This window comes from Stegodyphus dumicola, chromosome 8 (genome assembly GCF_044657685.1).
Source record: "Stegodyphus dumicola isolate Sdum_Otavi_A_Nest chromosome 8, ASM4465768v1".
NCBI classification, from domain to species: domain Eukaryota; kingdom Metazoa; phylum Arthropoda; class Arachnida; order Araneae; family Eresidae; genus Stegodyphus; species Stegodyphus dumicola.
Window position 1 is genome coordinate 38982066 of NC_140775.1, and position 20242 is coordinate 39002307.

Below are 20242 nucleotides of genomic sequence, written 5' to 3' on the forward strand. Positions count from 1 at the left end.
TTTTTCTTCGTTCGTTACAAAACATTGCAAAAACACATCCAGCCATTTCACACCTGGCTAATTAGATGGATAGTGGAAATCAATGTAGAGCTATAGCTCGTCTACAGCTGTTCTCTTCAAAAGGAAAAAGAAGATTGATGGACATATGAAAATGTATGATTTCTCCTTGCCCTAGGCTAAAGGCGTCACCTATCTCAGAGTAATCATCGACAAAAATATCTCATAGTCCCCATACATACTACAATCTATTATCCAGAATTTCTGGATCTGTAAAGCTAAACTTTTTCCCTTAATATCTCGGAATGCCTTTTTATCTCTAGGCAACAAGTTACTGATTTACAAATCCCCACTGTGTCCCATGCTCAGTTATGCCTATTCTGTTTGGGCATACTTCTGCAAAACAAACGGGACTAACTCCAAACTGTCAGAATGGCAACATAAGACGAATCGCCTGCTGCCCATGGTTTGTCAGAAAATGCAATCCATGAAGAATTGGGCATGACACAATTCAATGCTTACATCCATCACCTGACACAGAATTTCCATTTAAATCTTAGGAATTCAAACAATAGCATCATTCCTATCTGTAATTGTGATTAGAATTCTCTCAATTAGAGGCCATCTAAGTAATAACTTGTAAGTAATTCATTATGTTTCTGTATTTTGCTCTCTGTACCATATAAGCTTTGCACTATTTGTGCCATTTCTTATTTCTTTTGCATTAATGTATGTGAATTGTTGCCTAAAATTGTTCCACTTGTTTGTGTAACTCCTACTATGTGCTTTGATATAGACTTAAAGAATTTCTAGCAGTAACCTCATATATATATATATCATCAGCTTAACAAGATCTGTTCAATTTTTACGCATGACACGATGTCCTTATATTTCGCTTAATTCTCGAATAGCTCTTTATTATCAAAAACCATATAATATTTCGTAGCAAACAATTAGTTTCGCTGGAGGTTGGACCTCAAGTCCGACCCCCAGCGAAACTAATTGATTATTACGAAACCGACCGACATTTCTCTGATAACACCGCCTCTCCTAGGAAACGCAAAAGCAGACGGTAAAAAAGACCCGGATTTGAAAAGCTCGAACACATCAGCAGTGGATATGGTTACAATGAGCTTGGACATATAGAAAAGAAGTAAGATGAAATGATATTTTTGGAAAATTTCTAAAAGTGTGAGAACACCTACCACGTCCAGGAAGCTTAATTAACAATCTGCACAAAATACATTCCAAATAATAAATGAAAGGAAAAATAAAATGGATGAAAAAAATGTAAATACAAATTGAATACACTGGATAAAAACAAAATTAAACTAGAGAATACAATTTACAATAAACTAGCCTTCGAAGGAAAAACACTATGTCCAATAGAGGAATAGGAACTTTACGCAAATAATTTTTTTAATTTTCAGAATGTAGCGCTAAGAAGCTTAGGGGAGGAATACGCGAGTAAATACGTTATATATTAAAGTACGCTTGTGCCTAATTATGAAGTTTGCATAACATCGAATAATATTTACTTAAAATAATGTTTAAAATGAGATTAGTAAACACAAAGGAACCTAAAATTACTTTTGTTGTGTATACCTAAAATGAAAGTTTAATAACACATGCATGAAAATGTATGAATTATTCTTATTTGTATTACTTATCTTTTCTAGCCATATGCGTAGACTTAGGAAAGTTTTGAGTTCTGCCTCCAATGCTATTATTTAAATGCTACCCGCATTTGGAACATAGTCTTGGTTATTCTTATCAGAATAGCTGTTACATCTATTGCTTAAACTGTCTAATTAAATTTTCCAGCCAATAAGTTTCCTCCTACTCATTCCCAAGGATTTAAATGTCACATTTATATCTGCGGAAGTACAGAGAATTACGCTGTCAAAGTTAGACAGCTTGGGAATCAAATTCCCTCTGCAAACATAACCTGCAATTGTCCAACTAAACATTCAAGTTTTGAATAACAGATTATGTTAGAAGTTTGAGTGATTAAATACTCAAATTCTGTAAATGTTGGATAATCTTTAAACAACGGCGGAGTTTTAAAATGTTTGCCAATGTTTCTGTTTATGTGATAAGCTTTAATTAATTGTTGGTCTAGAGATCATTGCTGTTGAGAATATCTTTGTTAGTTTATCACATAAATGCGTGCGTTGTAGATTCGCAGCAAAGCAAGTCTAACAAAGTATTTATTGGTTTCAAATAACATCATGAGTGAAACTTTCTTATGGTTTCACTCATGGTGTCATTTGAAACCAATAAATACAGAAGTTCTTCGCTCAGTTTTGTTCAGTATTTGACACTATAAAATAAAAATAACTAACGTGTAGTACATACGTTTGCATATACCTTTATGTTTTTAATTATTTATCCAAGTTAATCTACTAAACGATCCTTTATGCAGTATCTTGGGGAGTTTTCCTCATGATACTCCTGAGTTAGCCCTTACTTTGGCAATTTACCATTCTGAACTATTCACTAAATTCAGACGTAAATATATTAAAACTAAATATAGTTTATATTAAAACTAAATATAGTTTATTTTGACACTTTTCTTGCGTTACAATTAAAAGGAAAATGTTCAACATAAAAATCAATCAATAACCTATCGAAGATAAATAATAGAAATTTAGAAGGCTTTCATGAATTTTCTTAATGGGTACTACAGTTACAATTCTGTAGTATTGCAAACACAAGGTTTTTGATACCTCAGCATTGTATTGTTGAGCAATCTTTTAATTATATACGTATAATTAGACTTACTTTATGTATACAGTTACAAGGTTATATGCGTAGGTACTATTCATTACATACAGTGAGTATTACTGACTACGAAATTAGTATAGGATGGTTATCAAAAACACTTTTACTGTTTGAATGCAACAGCAGCTAAACTAATGAACGTAATGGAACCAAATTCCAAATATATAGTGTGAAAGGCATTAGGATATAAATTCCGAAAAAAATAATAAATAAATATACAAATTAGTATTAAAAGTCGCCGATAGGAGAAATTTTGGTGCTGTTGTTCACATTCCTATTGAGAAATTTGCCTCACTAAAAAATATTCAAAATCTAGGTAGATTATGCAAATTTCTTATAGTGTGCTTGATACAAGTACTTCTCATTTCTTTTAAAAAGCAAAACGGAACGTTAAGAAAGCAGGTCTTTCATTCACCGTTGATTTGTGCTTAATATGCGTCCTATGTTACCTAAGCGTGTATTAATCACAAACCTGTTTTACACTACACATTCTTATGCTACGGTATGTAAAAATATTTCCATTTTCTAAAAATAGAGTATTTTGCTGGGCATATTGAATCCGGCACTTTTATTGGGAGATCCTTTATAATTTAAAAAAATCTTCAGTGTGTAAATACTTTCGAAATTACATTTAAAAAGAGTCTGTCTATTACCTCTTAAATTAAGAATAAACTTAATTTTCTTTTAACGGGAAAAAACTCACCAAATAAAATAGCATGCTTCCATTTGATAGCAAATCAAACGTTAATCGCATGCCAACAAAAGTATGTGCAATTTTAGAACTGATTTTCCAGTTGCATAACCTTCCATTTATAAATTCATTTTTTTACAATTAATACTTTTGTTTATGTTGATATCGGATTTATCTATTAGTACCTTTATGTTTAAGTCTGATGAAAGACATGAAGGATATCTTTCTAAAGAAAATAATGCCTTCTTAACAGGAATGGATTCGCGTTAAACCCGCACATAGAAGAGAAACCACAAAAAGTCTATCTTTGGAAGACTATTCTTAAAAATGCAATGTAATATGTACACTTTATAAATAAAAGAATAAAATAGCTTTAGAAAACTTTTTTGTTACTTGCGCAATTACTGTGAAATTGCTAAAGATTGTTGCCAATGAAAATATCAGAATTTTTTCAGAATGCATTCCTTTATATAAGGTTCTCTTTGTTACAATGGTAAGCCATATGTTGCTGCAAAGCCAAACATACAAATTTTAAACTAAGTTGCTTAAAAGCAGCTTCTTAAACCTCACTTTCTCGTCCTTATCACTTTTCAGATGTTGCCACCATATGATATTGCCATGCGCTATTATTAAAGAAATAACATTGTCAAGGTAAATATATATATCGTAACACAAATAAAAGGATATTTCCAGTAAATATTGCTTTTATCTATTATTTTTCAAAGGAATTATGTAGCGAATGCAACAAAAAAGGAAAAACTACAGCAATATTTAACATTTTATTATGAATTTTTAAGGAAATCCGATATCAAATATTTTTAACTTCCATACGCCAGTTCTTTTCCATTCGGGCGAGTACAATATGTTTGATTTCTGCTTGCTACTGATAAAGAATTAAGCAATTTAAAAGCAATAAACGCAGTTCTTTATATCGTTTATGAATTACAAACTGAAACCATGAAATGGTAGTAGCCTGATTTTTTTAAAAGCATTATATATATATTTTTTTTTCTATTTCATAATGACTGTTTAGGCGGCTAGCTGCACCAGTGGCTAGTTTTTTGAAAAGTGAAACGAACAATAAAAGGAATGCGACGTAAAATGGAGGTTTAAGAAAAATAACCATATTGGGCTAAACAAATTATGGTAACTGTTACAGAATTGCAAAAATATTTTACTTCAAAAATATTTTGGGATTTTGCTGTTGAATTTTATGTGACGTAAATACGAAAAAAATTGTATTTAATAATAAAGTTTAAAAGGCAAAAAAGATCGTGAGAAGCAGAAATAAGTCCAAGAGCAGACAGATAAAGCATCAACGAAAGCATAAAACGAAGCTTAACAAACCCTCTAGTGCGACGTTAAATTCTAAATTCAATCACATTTTCTTTCTATATTTTTATTTTAATTTTACCTATTTATTTACTTTACCTATCTTTTTTCTTTTAGAAAGTGAAAAAAATGAAATTTTTTGGAATCACTTTCCATACACTTTTCGTTGATTCTTCTGCTAATCGCCGCGGTGTACTTTGTTGTAAGTTTAATTCATTTTCGACCACTCATATTAGAAAACATTTTTTCCAATAACACACATTTATTTATTAGCCCTGGGGGATATTTTCCTAATTTCGGAATTTATTCGAACCAAGTTCATTGCTCTTGAATATAATTTCATCGCTGATATTTAGACATGAAGAGAAACTACGTAAATGTGAATAAGAAAACATCGCATAATGAAACAAATCTCAAGTAAATATCATGTAATTAAATAAATCTCGTTTAGATAAATATGAGTTTAAATGAAATGGATGCTCTCTTCAGATACTAACCATTTAGTGCTACTTCGAAATTAGCTAAACTGAATACAATGAAAGAACTACTTTTATAATAGGATGGTATTGGTAGTAATCCTACCAATTGATCTTGTTATGAATATAAAGCAGTAGACACTCGACTTTTATATCCAGTGTGTTTTTATTTACTTCTGCGTAACTTTTTTAAGCATTGTAAATCAAAAATTGTCGAAAAACAATCTAATTTCTTATAAACAAGTGAACTGATTTTGTTTTTACGCCTTCTACATGCGTGAGATTAGTCTCAATATAATTATTAAGTAAAGACAGTTTTTCAAATGAAACATGGGATTTTTGAAGAAATCCTTAGTTACTAAAAGTCGTTGGATGTATGAATTATAGTGGGTGAGTAATCGCATTATATAAAAAGCACTGATTTTCTTATAATATGAAAAGACTCTGACTTTAAGCAGTTTCTCATAACATTTTCATATTGTTGCGAGCTATGAATTCGTGACTGTATCTTTAATAATATCTCTGTATGAGTAGAAAGAAATTGACAGTTCGTCATAAATGGTAATAAATCACAACAAAATAAACGGCTGGGAACAGATTATTGGAGGTGCTAAGGCAACAAGAAATAGCATAATTTTCATAAATTTGCAAGAGTAGTTTGGAAGGTTTAAATATAAAACCTTCTTCTTCAGTTCCTGGAACACAAAGGATGAAGGAGAAGCCTGTACTCAGGCGACAACAATAAAAAGAAGGATTTGAAAGTATTGCCGCCATCTCTTGATAAAAAATTAAAATAACCATGGAACAATTTCCTTAATAGCTGAGGGTAAGGACGAGTTGAAACTGGGATCGTTGACTAGAACTGAAAGATTTTTGTTGGAATTGGGATCGTTAACTGGAACTGAAAGAATTTTATTAATGTGCAACGCCTCTAGAAAATCTAACTCGCCAGCGAAGGATGGCTTTTGAATAATTTTTTATGCTTTTAACGCGCTGAGATGAGAATTTTTTAACTTCTCGGTCAATAATGTTACATAAAAATCCCATTTTCCATTTTTAGGCAGCTTATTAAAATACATCTTCCGCTGGCGAAGTAGATTTCATAGCGGTGTTTCCCATATCTTTCAGTTCTAGTTGAAGACCCCAGTTCCAATCCATCTTCATCCTCAACTTTTAAGGAAATTATTTCATAGCTGTTTTCGTTTCTTATCAATAGATGGTGCCAGTAGCTTCCTTCCACCGTTTGTTATCGCTTGAGCACAGGCTTCTCGTTTGCACTCCGTCAATTGCACTCTTGCAGTTCAATATTTAAACCTTCCACATAACTTTACAAATTTGTGAATATTATGCTGGTTCTTGTTGCCTTAACACTTAATTGTTATTTGGAGTGTTATTTTAACTCAGAGCTGTATATAGCTCAAGGAAAACGCATATATTGATCAATTCCTGCTTAGTACATGAAAAATATGGTCAATTTTTGCTATTGCTTACAGAATATACTCTAAAATGCAATTAAGGTAACTGTCTTTGAACCTCTCAGTCTCAGAGCTGGTTAAATATTGATTCTTCCTAGCTTTTGGAGCTGTATTTATATGACGTTTCTTCATGGCCATCTGGAAATTTCTGGAGAAATCGCTCCTGAAACTTTGAAAATGCGTTTTCCTGAATCTTCCAAAAAGTCTTCACCAAGCTGGCACGAAATCGTCACATTTCGCTGACTTGGTGACAAAGATTATCGTTATATCGCATCAGAAGCGCTTTTTTCTTTATCTCGTGTTCGTGTTGAGCTATTTTAACAGATTCAGAAGTCAAACAACAAAAATCAGCGTTAATTCACAAAATTTTCACAGGACTAGTTTCGATGGTTTTACCGAACCATCATCTTCAGCTGCAAAACCGCAAAATGATATTTCTGAATCAGTATTTATTCGGCGTGTTATTGTGTCTTAACTATTTTAACAGTTTAAAGGTTTTTGAACTCAAAATTTAAAGATCTACAATTGCGAATAAGAAGTAAGCACATTTATCAAAAACAAGCGGCTGCAAATTAAATTATACAAAAAAAAGGAATTCTAAAATGTTTTGCCATATTGAGTATCGTTCTCTTTGGTGACATAAATTAAGTATGAGATCTCTATTTAAGACGTAAGAGACCTGTCACTATGTCTTGGAAATTACAACAGAGACGATATAGTATGTAAAACTATTTAACTCAAATAAAAGATAATTTGTGGCGTAAATCCAAAATGTAATGAATTCAGATTTAACTAAGTAAAAGGTAAGTTAAGCCAGAGGCTACACAAACAGAAAACACGCACGTCGGCTCCGACCTATTATCAGCGTGACAAGCCTAATGGCGAGAATAATGCAATGCCGCAGATAAACTCTTCTCAGGCGAATTAAATGGCAAACGTGGCCTTCAGCGGGCGGAACACGCTCTGATTCTACCATCCAAAATCTTCCTTTAAATACTATCTCTTTTCTACCTCATTTGAATACGCGCGAACTAGAAATTAGGATTCTGGCAAGAAAATAGAAAGCGAGAAAGACAGAAAAGCTAATTAATATAAAATAACTGGTTAATAAAACTAAATGCATTCTCTACAGCCAAAAAGCCAAATTTAAACAAATAAATAAAATAAAAACAATACAAAACACCACAATAATACAAAAAATGCAATTGACAGGATTTTAATACTGACACAAATTAACAACAATATCATGTTCCTGTGTTTTATTAGTATGCATCAACCGAATACAACAATTAATTCAAAATGTAACAAATGCAATGCGTTTTTCACAATGCCATCGCAGTTATGCGTATACTATAATTTATTACATAGATAGCCTTTCACTGGACAGAAACTACTATTCTTGATCGAAAATTGTTCCATTCTAAGCCTTCTATACTCCGTTGTTGTTGTATTGTTGTAACTTATCTTAGTTATCTAGCAGTAACATCAGAACAAGTCTACGAAATTCATCGTGGCAAGGAGAGCAAAGATTGCCCCTGTCACTGGCAAGAGCCTTGAGCACCGCACAGATGACAGTGCGACTTCGCTCAGTTCAGCCCCCAATTTTGATGGAGAGCACCCCGGAGGGACGGCTCCGAGAGTCTCCCACCCCTCTTCCCCTGCCACCAACCTCTCGAGAGAACTTTCGGCTCGCCGCATATTAAAAGTGTCCCCATGTCTCACGGACACTATACATTTACAAAAATCTATGCCTTCTTCGGAATTCGAACTTGTGCCCTTCGGTACCGCAATACGCTCCCCTAACCACTATACCGTCTGAGCGGCTCCTCTATACTCTGCTTAAGTTTATTAGTTCCTCTATAGGTATCTTATAAATAAATTCTAAAAAATAATGTAAGTCTTGCATTACGCTTTAAAATCCTTTCAAAATAAAATTTGATAAAACAAACGCAAAAATTTAGTTTCAGTTACTTAAAAGTAGTTCCCAAATCTTACAGATAAGAAATTTAAGACTAATACATTCATGTTAAAATGTATTTTTTTTTCGCATAACCCAAACAAGAAATCTTTTTTCCTGGTTTCTTTTCTAGAATCTGATGGAACTTTTAAAAGATTGAATTAAATAAAAAGACAACTATTGAATGATATCTCTAGAGGTTTGAACAAAATCCAAAAGCTGCGATCTCTGAAGTTTTTTCTTTTCTAAGTACTTGATCGATTTTTAGTAAAAGCAGGTTTTCTATTTAGTTTTCTCACCGCATTTAAGAACGGTAGCTGATAAAAGAGGAGGTATTATGTGTGCTTTTAAATTACTATCACGTCTAAAAGTGAAATAATTATTTAAAACCACAATTAACGTAGTATCTAAGGGAATATATAATTACAATGCACTCATTTTTTTTAACTTCGTACACACTTTGCAAGGAATTTTCGTTCGGGGAAGCATGAAAAATTAACCGTGAATTTACCGGGATTCAAACCACAGGTCTTCCTCTCACTGAGTGAATATGCCTACCTCTAAATGTGCAACAATATGCATGGAGGGAAGTAATAATTCCTTACATTCTCAGCCACTTAAAAGGTAGCTGGGGAGAGGCACAAGATCTAGTCAAACAAATCCACCTCCCTCTGTTAGTTTGGGAGCCCACTATAAAAACTTTTTTCTTCGGAACCTAGAAACTGTAGCAATCAATTATACTCTCTGCGGGATTTCGACCACAATCTCTCGTATGCCAGCTGGATATGCTAACCACAAACGTCGTGTGATCCTACAAACACCAAACATATGTGGGTTATGTAGTGATTACTGAAAGTCTTCTGTGAAAATATGCCAAATTATAAAAATTCGGTCGAAAATGCAAACCTTATACTTCTCGTCGAATCAGCTCTCTGCCAACATTTTGAGTACAGTGGAGTCTAGGTAAGAGAAAGGCAAGAAAACAAGGAATCAATTTATGCGCCGTTAAATGCGCCTATTTTAGAACTTTTTACATTTTTGAAGACACAGAAACGAAGAAGAAAAGCTAATGAGATAAATTTCAATCCGGAAGCCTAGATGAAAAGGAAAAGTTATGTTTCTCAATTTTGACTTTCATTTCTGAGTTAGCTTCGTCACCGTCGTTGTGTAAAGGGCGGAAGGAAAAAGTATCTAAATTAAAAAGTTAAGGAGCTAATGAAAATTAAAGTAAAAATATTTATTAAAAACCTTCCTTGATACATGAACCCCTATCTGCCTATCCGCTCAACCAAACGAAGTAAAATTTTCAGATATTGTTATTTAAGTTATGCGCTCGAGATTGCGATGGCGCATAACTTAAATAACAATATCTGAAAATTTTACTTCGTTTGGTAACAGAGCTGTCACTGTTGCGAATACAGTGAAAATATTTTAAAATTTTGGAACGGCAACACCTATTTTTTCCTGCGCAAATTAATCATCTCATTAAAAACCATTAATGGCGTTAGAACAAACGCGTGCGACGAAAATTTCCGGCGTAAAGCATTTGTAAAGAAGAGCAATGTAAAAGGCTAGTGACAACACGAGAAGAGAAAGAGGAAAAAAACTTTTATTGCAATTACAGGTTTTCAACGTGCTTCTCTTTTGCAGATGATAACGCATTATAGGCGCGAGATTGTTGGCAACAATGACGAGCTTAGCATCGCAGGAGGAGTCTGTATAGCTTTAGCTTCATGTTTTATGGCCTCCTTCGATTTCGAAAATCTCGTGAATTCAAATTCACGAGTGTACACCTTAGATTTCAGGTAACCCTATATATTCATCCAAGCGAAACCGTAAAGTTACGGAAGATTAGTAAAGGCCTGTTGCTGTACTTGCCGAACACATTATGGCAACATATGGAAGAGCACCATCTTGGATCCATACAGCATCATTAACGATATTTCGCTGCTGTAATTCTGGAATTGCGTAATCCTGGAACATTGTTGTATACCGAGCACTTGTGATAGAGCAGGTCTTCAGACTTATGGAAAGGACCTCTACGCAGAAGTATCGAGAACGAATATACTTGCGATGCAGCATAATACAGTCACTTTGATTTCGAGTAAAGGCTATGGTGCAGCATCGTAAGGATATTCGTCAACCCTGTAAAAGCAGTTCTTGGAATTTACGTTCCCATTTGAAGATAAATACGCTTCATCCGTCCATAATATCCACAGCGACCGCCTGCTATCTTCATCATATCTGATGAGGAAAAAATTCGCAAAGTCGACACGCTATTGTTCGTCTCCAGGTCGCAACATCTGGAAGCACTGGAAACGATAAAAAAAAATTCCACGAAACATAGCGCAAAAGCCTGAGGACTGTGGTTTTTGGTGCATCCAAACTGACGCAACACTTCTTGCAGTACGAAACGGATCTCCAGTAATCGTATTATGCACTTCCGTAACAACTTCAACAGGAACTCGTGGTCGTCCGGATTGTGATCTGTCATATGTGCATAAAGTTTCTTCAAATTTTCCTACCAAATCACGTGCTGTTAAACGGAATATGGGCCTCGTCTCAAGAATTCTCCAATAAACTCGCACTGCTTCTACAGCATTCTGATGAAACAGCTTCATATATTCACCTCGTTGTTTCCCTGTAAGTGTCATCTTGTTAGCACCTAATTGAAAAAGGAACTTTTCCACGCTGCTTATTAAATGTTTTCCACAATCAATGCTTTGCATATGGTGTTCTGTGATTGGTGCATCTACTGTCTATCACTGTGAATTAGTTGGTGGAGCGAATGGGCTGCTAGAGGTTCATATACAGAGGACATTTTTTATGATACCCCCTATATGTATGTATATTTTCTTAAAAGATTTTTTTAAGAAATGATAAGACACTTTATTAATAATAATATACAAAATTATTTGTTTTTTATTATTTTTTCTGTTTTATTTTTAACTTCAGTTGTACAGAACAGTGCTTTACTTATGTTATGTTGACCCAAAATCAATGTGGCATCACAGCTAATAAATACCACTATGCGTTTTTTAATTACACAAGGAAAAAAATGCCTGTAATCGAAGCGCAAGAAGAAAAATGCCATTCACAAGAAAAATGCCTTTTGCAAGCAAAAAACAAATGTCGTAAGTTGTGGGTTTCTACCCTTTTATCTAACAGCTGAATGTGTAGGAACCTCCGCTTAGTTCAGGAAATGAGACGTAAACTCAAGGAGGGTTAATTACCCTTTATTTCTCAAAATAAGTAAATTATCAAAATTCTAAGTAGTTGGGCCCCTAAATATCGAATAAGATAGCGAAGCTATTAAGGGCCTATAATACGGCCCATCGTAGTAACAGCTTAGCAAGAAACATAGCTAAAAGGCGAATGGTAGGAAATAGTAAGCTGAAATTACGAAGGACAGGAAAGTAGGTTTAATTAAAATTAACTGTTAGAAACTTAGGATAAATTGTACAAAGTAATGTATTCTCGCATATGAATTCATTACCTTAAGATAGTCTACAAAGAAAGTTATTAAAAAAACTAAATACTTCACCTGTCAGAAAGGGTAAGCAAATATTCTTCGTTTAACCTAAAATTTTTAAGGAAAGAAGCATAAAAAATGCGCTTGGTTTTGAAAAGGGTGGTTTAAGAAAAAAGTCACCCCCTCATATTCTTACAAGTACGACATAAAGTATGCTTCTTGTGCTTAAAACCACTATACGGATTACCTGAAAGAAAAGAAAATATACTCCAAAAATAAATATTGCGACTCTTGTAGATCATTTTAATAACTAAGGCCAGATAAGTAAGATACTTTATTAAAATAAATAACAACACATAGCCAAAGCAAACAGCTGTAAATAACGCAAGAATAAAAGAGATTAGGTAGATTCTCTTAAATAGGTAAATTATACCTCAGATCACTGATATTGCTTACAGAATTAACTTTAAAGCAATATTCCAATATAATCGCACAATCCAGAACTGATGATTCGATTGACTGTGAGCAGTGTTCCCATGGTATTTTCAAAAATAAATAAAACCGCCACATAAGATTAAAATAGATTATAAAAACTACCAAGTGTCAGAAAAATATTGCGAAGTAAGGGATTATGTTTGTTTTTGGTTCTGAAGTGAGGTATTACATTCCAAACACCTTGTTTTCGATTTTAATCAACCATTTAAATTTAGGCAAAGAAAAACCTTAGTTTGGCTTAGATTTTGAGGCGGATCAGACACAGGCCTCTTTCTCCAGGAGGGGAAAAATGTTTAAATCTTTCTTTCGTTCATCTTTAAAAAATTCTTACTTTAATCGTTCCTTCTTTATAAAAATATTGCCTGGAAACATCCACTTCAAACTAAAGTTGATTTTTTGCCTAATTTTAAATGCTACGTTTGCATGTTCCCTTCCGGGGAATGAGGAATACCTTTCCAGTAGACGTATAGCATTGGTCAAATAATTTTCTGAAATGTTATGAATAGTTCATTAGCGAACTATTGCTATTAACTAAGATACTATTAACAGATTACAAACACATTTTTCATTTAGCTAATTAAAATTCTGCGAAACTATTTATTATTATATGTTGTGTTTATATTAAATTCTACTGTGCACAAATATGATCCCATTAAGCGGCGCCTACTGTAAAACACAAGATGCATTCGTTGGAAATTCTGTACTTATATGCGGTACACTCATAGTTTCTGATAATCAAACCTTATCATTGAACGCAATTCTCTGTTAAAGCTAAAGATTGCGCAAGACTTTATTACATTACATTTCTGTTTCTAATATGTTAGCGAATAAATTGAGACTCCTAGGTTGCGCTGTTAATATTTGTTTTCTTCATTAAGTGAGTGACGTTGAATGGAGATTGCTTTTCAGTGAATAGTCTAACAAATCTCATCATGTCAAAACTTAATGATTCCCATTTCATAGGTTGCACAATTTGCTTGTTTTCTTCACTAAGTGATTGGGGTTAAATGGAGATTGGTTCTCAGTAAATGGTGTAACAAACATCCTTTTGTCAAAATTAAATGATTCCTATTTCGTAACGAAGATACTATTGATTCGTAACTATGGATTCATTATAGATTTTCACAAAATATTCATGGTTATCTAGGTACGGAAAATGGACGACATTCAAATCTTTCATTAGTCCTTTTCAGTAAAGAAATTTTAATTTCTTTAATGACTAAACATTTCTTTTTACATAGTTGATTTAAAATGCATTCCTATCACCAATAAAATTAGTTTCATCGAAGTAAAGTAATTTATCTGCATTATTTTCTATCGGCTTTACGTTAAAATAATGATTCTTAGGTAATTAAAATTCTTGATCGCCTAAAAGATTCCTTTATCTTTGTCATTCCAAATCATTTGATTGGTAAAATATGCCTTTATTTTAATTCTGGAAGATTTGGTCCTGCAGGAAGTTACATATATATGTAAGATAAAAAGTATGTACATCAAAATTATAATTTAAATTAACGGTAAACACTTTAATTCCTCCTCTCGGTTCTAAAAATCGTAATAACTTCTCTGGATTGCGTCATTTCTAGATCATTCTATGGCCTGCGAAGCTCTGATGACGTAATAATTGGGAACCAAAACTTTTCTCTTCTGTGCTTCCATATTGCATAACTTCGCCCTTCAGCTTCTGCCTCTGCTCTTCTTGGACGTAATTTCGCTATGCTGCTTCCTATTACAATAATATCAAAAATGTAAATGTTCTTGAACAGGCACAGAGTGCCAAGCAAACTGTGGCCACACATATAAATTGCAAATAAAAATGGAATTAAAACTGCCTCGACTGCCAAGTTTTTTAGATTTTACCAAGTCAACACATTAGCATACTGCGCAACGAGAATTCTTCAATATAGATCTAAGTGCGCATCAACAGTGTTCCGTCTTTCCTTGTGTTGTTATTGCAATTAGTCGACAGGATTCGAAATTGAAGAATTCTGATTGCGCAGTAAGCTAACGTGTTGACGTGGTAATATCTAAAAAAACTTGGAAATCGAGGCAGTTTTAATTCCATTTTAATTTGCAATTGATATTTGTGGCCACAGTTTGCTTGGCTCTCTAGCTGTGCTTGTTCAAGAGCATTTACATTTTTGATAGTATTGCAATAGGAAGCAGCATAGCGAAATTACCTTCAAGCAGAGCAGAGGCAGAAGCTGAAGTGCGTAGTTATGCAATATTCAAGCATGGGAAGAGAAATGTTTTGGTCCCCAATTATTATGTCATCAGAGCTGCGCAGGCCTTAGAATGATCTAGAAATGACGCAATCCAGAGAAGTTATTACGATTTTTAGAACCGAGAGGAAGACTTACAGAATTTACCGTTAGTTTAAATTATATTTTTGATTCGCATATTTTTTATCTTATATATATATAAGTATATACATGTGTATGTGTTTATGTGTGATGCTACAGTTTTTGCGGAATATGTAAGCCAATTCAATCCTTGGACATGGTTGAGAAGACTATTGCTTAGATGACGACTGGGACGAAAATCACAACAGGCTTAGTTGTTAAAACATCATTTATATTTTTCATAGAAATAATTATTCATAAGCATATTTTTGCTCAAGTTGGTACAGCACTAGGGTTGCTAAACGCGCCCCAAAGTTTCTATACATGAAATTTGCAGGTTAAACAATAGAGAAGGAAGGCGAAGCGAAAGATGTAATTCACTCAAGCAGCAGCAAGCGAAGAAAAGTAATACGTTGATCGTGGATCGACATTCATATAAGACGTCTTCGACCCCTGAGGGCCTTTACCAATTCATTTCATATTTCCCCTAAGGTTTAAAAGTTGAAAACGTTTAATTTCAGACAGAGTGGAGAGACTTGTGTGCCTTTGCGCAGTAGTCTCTTTGGAGAAGTAACGTAAATATGTAACAATTAAAATTTGTAATGAAAAAAACTTCTATCACACATTTTAAGCAATTATAAGCATTTCAGGCTATCTCGAATAATAATACTCTAATAATTCTTGAATATACAATAGAAGAAATAAAATTAAATAACATTTACAAGTTGCCGCTATATTTTACGTTCGGCTGGGATCGAACTTGTACAAAAACTCCTCCTAAACGGAGCCTTGCTAACACCTCTCTGCTACTGAGCTCGCTGAGAAAAATACTACCTAAAAGCCGTGAGTGACTAAGAATTACTTCTCGATCCACCTGTTGGTCCTGCTATGGAAGGATAGACAATTTACATCCATGGCCTTCTCCTGGATTCAAATTCGGACGCTTCGGTACGCCGTGCTAACTTCAATCGTATTTATGGCGGAAAGGTCTTTGTGTTAATCGTGAACAGCGATTGGGCTAAAGATATTGCAGTGCAGAGAAACTGCAGGAAAATAGTGACGTAATATGAGGTATAGTGACACAAGATGGTGCAAAGCGAATCTTTGAAGTGGAGATATGTTTAATTTCAATTTATGAATTTGAAGGTCTATTGTCAGTTGTTTCCAATTAAGTTTAATAATTTTGTTTCATATTGTAAAGATATATATATTTTGAGTTACTTTTGTTAATAAATATAATTTTAATGCTATTTCTTCATTTAGATCATCAATTAAATTTCTTTTTAGCAAAAATTAACATCTTAATTTCAGCTGTTATATCAAATATTGATTTCAGGTGCTATATCGAAGATATACTAAAGACTTTTTTTTTCTTCAAGTTATTCATTTGCTGCTTCATTCCGATTTGCATTATTTTATTGCAAAGTGAAGTTAAGCGCAGCTTTAATACTCTCGCTAGTCTCACCGCTTTAGAAATAATAGCAAATGAATAAAGAACGAATAACATATCAATTATACTTTCAATGTAGATTTGATTGGCGTGGACTGTGTCTACACGATTTCTTATCGTAATTTATCATTCATCTACACCTATAATATAGGCAGAGGTAATTGCAAAAGATATGATCTCTCTCTCTCCAAGCCAGTTAATGTTGGAGCTTTACTGACAACAGCAACAAGATATACTAGAAATACATAATAGCAATCATCAGTGGTATGCGAAAAAAGAGGTTTTTCACGGTTGTGTAAGGATAGGAACTCCTGTTTCTAAGAATGAAAATATCTGCCAAATAAGATTGTCAATGCAACAGATCGCATGTTAGTTTAAGCTGGAATTGCTCAAGCTAACTGTCAGTACATCAGAATATAACGTTCAACGAATTTGGTAATAGTCAGAAGAACACAGATATTTTTATTTATATAATTCGTTAGATATACCGGGTAATGTAGTCCTTTGGTTTTTACCTTTTGTTGCGGGTTGCATATTCAAATCAAGTACTTTCGCATGAGGATAATATCGTAGACATAATCATCGCATGATGATAACATTGCGGACATGTGTTTTTAGTCTTTAAAAGTTTTAAAGGCCTATCCGCATAAAAACTTGCGAGCACAAAAGAAAAGAAAGCATGTTTTTGCTTCTCTATTTCATAATTTTGAATAAATTTCAGATCATAATTTTTCATAATTTTGAATAAATTTCGAATAATTTTTTATCGAAAAATCACAAAGACTTAAATATTCAAAATTTGAAAATGTATAGAAATTAAGCTAAGTATGACAATTAAAAGTCTTCTAAACTTACGCGTATATTTAACAATTAAAAAATCATTATTTAATTAGTATCTTTTATTAAGTTGTATTAATACTTTTTTACGAAAGACAGAGTATAAAAGAGCTTAAGAAAAAAAAAAAAAAAAGATAAGTATTTGCTGTGATGATGTGAGTACCTATGACTGCTTTGTTTTTTTACCACGATATTTTATAAGATGATGTTTTAAAACTGCGAAAGTTTTTAACTGCTTTATTTTCTACGACAGTGTTTTACAGCTGCAAAATTTTCTTCTTGTTTTCTTTCTTCTCACGATGTTTTGAACGATGATGTTTTCATTGTTGCGTTTTTTTCTACACGACGTTTTCGTGCACGATGCTTTTGCCGCGATTTTGACTTCAAGAAATACCAAAACGGTTTGAGTCACTATTAAACGCTAGTGTACCAACGGAATATGAAGTCGAAAAACTTGACTCCTTCAAGAAAATTTGCCTTAAATTGTTAAAATCAGTTTGTAAAGAAAACTAGTTTGCATGAGGAGAGCCACAGAAAATCTTCATATGAAAAGAATTTTTTTACAAAATTTATATTTTACAAAATTTACTCCTCCGAAAAAACATTTTGTAGCGGTATAAGTACTAACCTCAAAACAGAACAATCTGAATAATATTCTGATGTAAGTTTTAATTCTGATTCCTTTTTATGTAACGTTTTAATTATGCATAATTCTGATGTGATTTCTATTTTTAATAACATTAATTTAAAAAAATCTTAAATTCATGTCATTCTACACAGTAACGTTCTTTTCTTCGATAAGAATGCAATCTTGGCTTAGCTGAATGGAATTTTCTTGGTTTTTTCCCTAGCTAATCCGAGGGCTAATTAGTTTTCCTCAGAAAATCCTCCTTGAAAATATCTCTTCTATTGCAGTGATCCTCCGAATGCATTACAGAGTAATCTATAACTCTCTTAAATGAATGCAGAGCAAATCATCGATAAATGACGGAAAACCTAAAATTAAATGACAAGTGAAAAACAATGATAAACAGAGTTTTCACCGATCAATTAAAATATAAGATGTTTTAGTAATACATTCGATGTTCAGTAATTCAGTAATATATTCGAAATAATTACAAAAGGGCAAAACCTTCTTCTCTATATCTTATGTTATATAAGATGCTGGGAATTCGTTTAAATATAATTCTAGAATTTCACTTATTTCTTAATTTAAATAATAATAACAGCCTAAGGATTCCTAAAAAACAATGATAAAGTGCATTAATTTCTAAATGGAGCTGCACAGCTGCAACTAAAGCTTATCAAACTAATAAACTATTGACTAGAGCATTAGTATTTTTCTACATAATTCAGAAAAAAAATTAGCATGTTCCTCATGCAATCAGATTGAATTTCATGTTTATAAATGGATTTCTACGATGAAAACGTAGACTTGATTGCCTTCGTATAAATTTACAATTTTATAAAATACTCGATTGGAAAATTGAGATGAAATGCTCCTTTTTCTGCTTAGTAAAATTGCATTTCAGCAAACGATAGTGAAAGAAGAAATGAAAAACGCAAAAGATGTATTTTAAATAAAATAACTTTTCCACTGTAGATAAAAGTTTAGACGTTCTACTTGAAACTAAATATTTGTATATGCATTTTACCAGGAAATTCGAGAATTTAAAAGGAAAAAAGGAAAACGTTTTTATAACTACATTTCTTGAGGAAATATAAATCTTACTGCCAGTAGAACTGTATCGTTGCTAAAAGATTTTTTATAATATCAGGAAAAGAAATTTAACGTTTTTAAGACGGTTCACAGAAAAAATGCAGTATTTTCCTTTTTACTTTTTTTCATTTGAAGAATGCAATTTCTTTAGCTAAATTAACTACAAAATAAAGTAACTCTGAGAGTTCCTTATGTGATATTTGTCACTAAATGACAGTTGTCTCTTGTTCTGAATCTGGTAAAAACAAATTTTTAAAAAAGAATTGTTCAGAAAATATCCACTTTGGAGTGATTTTAAACGTCTTCTTTAATACTCTTATGTGTTCCGTGCCTTTAATGTTTGTTCATCACAATAATCTTCTAGTCAGAAATTAAGTTAAATGTATTATTATTATTATTATTATTATTATTATTATTATTGAGCTTCAGAAAAATTTCTTTTTATATTTGCAAATAACGTGTGTTATACGTTAGAAATAGTATTCTAGTCATCATTCTTGTCTCTTCTAATATTAAAATTATTAGTAGAATTCTCCGTAAACCTTAATTCCATAGTAATACTAACTGCTCGCTCAATAAAATCAGTGGTTTACTTTTTAAATGCCTCATATAATATTTAAAATTTCAGGTGACTTCTAATCTTCCTTGTCAGTGTGATTTAACACGTACTGGTTAAAGAAAGACATTTATTTTAAATCAAGAGTTGAAATGGTTAAAAGTCGGACACTATCATTTTCATATTTTATAAACAATTTTTAACTTGAGAATAATCTGGATAAATTGTGAAATAGACTTTACAAAAACTTTCGAATACATATTGATTTATTTTAGTAAATGGAAAAGTTATCCACCATTAATTTAAAAATATGTTTTTAACTTATAGAGCGAAAACTAGTCTCAAACTAAGAGTGGGATAGCTTTAATTTTGTGACTTTTCTCATTTAAAACGCTAAATTTTCAGTATTTTCCACGAGTTTCCTGTTAGCTATCAGTTTAATTTGTTCTTTGCTTCATTTTTATGATTAATAATCAGAAGGTAATCTGGTATAACGTCTTTGGAAATTCGTAATCTTACAATAAAGACTTTAAAGATGGGTTAACAACAAGAATCGTAAAATGATGGCCTTCAACTCTACAAGATATAAGCAAGTACCTAAGACAAAAAACACAATCGAAAATAAATCGAAACCAAGCCAACAAAAGATTTTTACAAA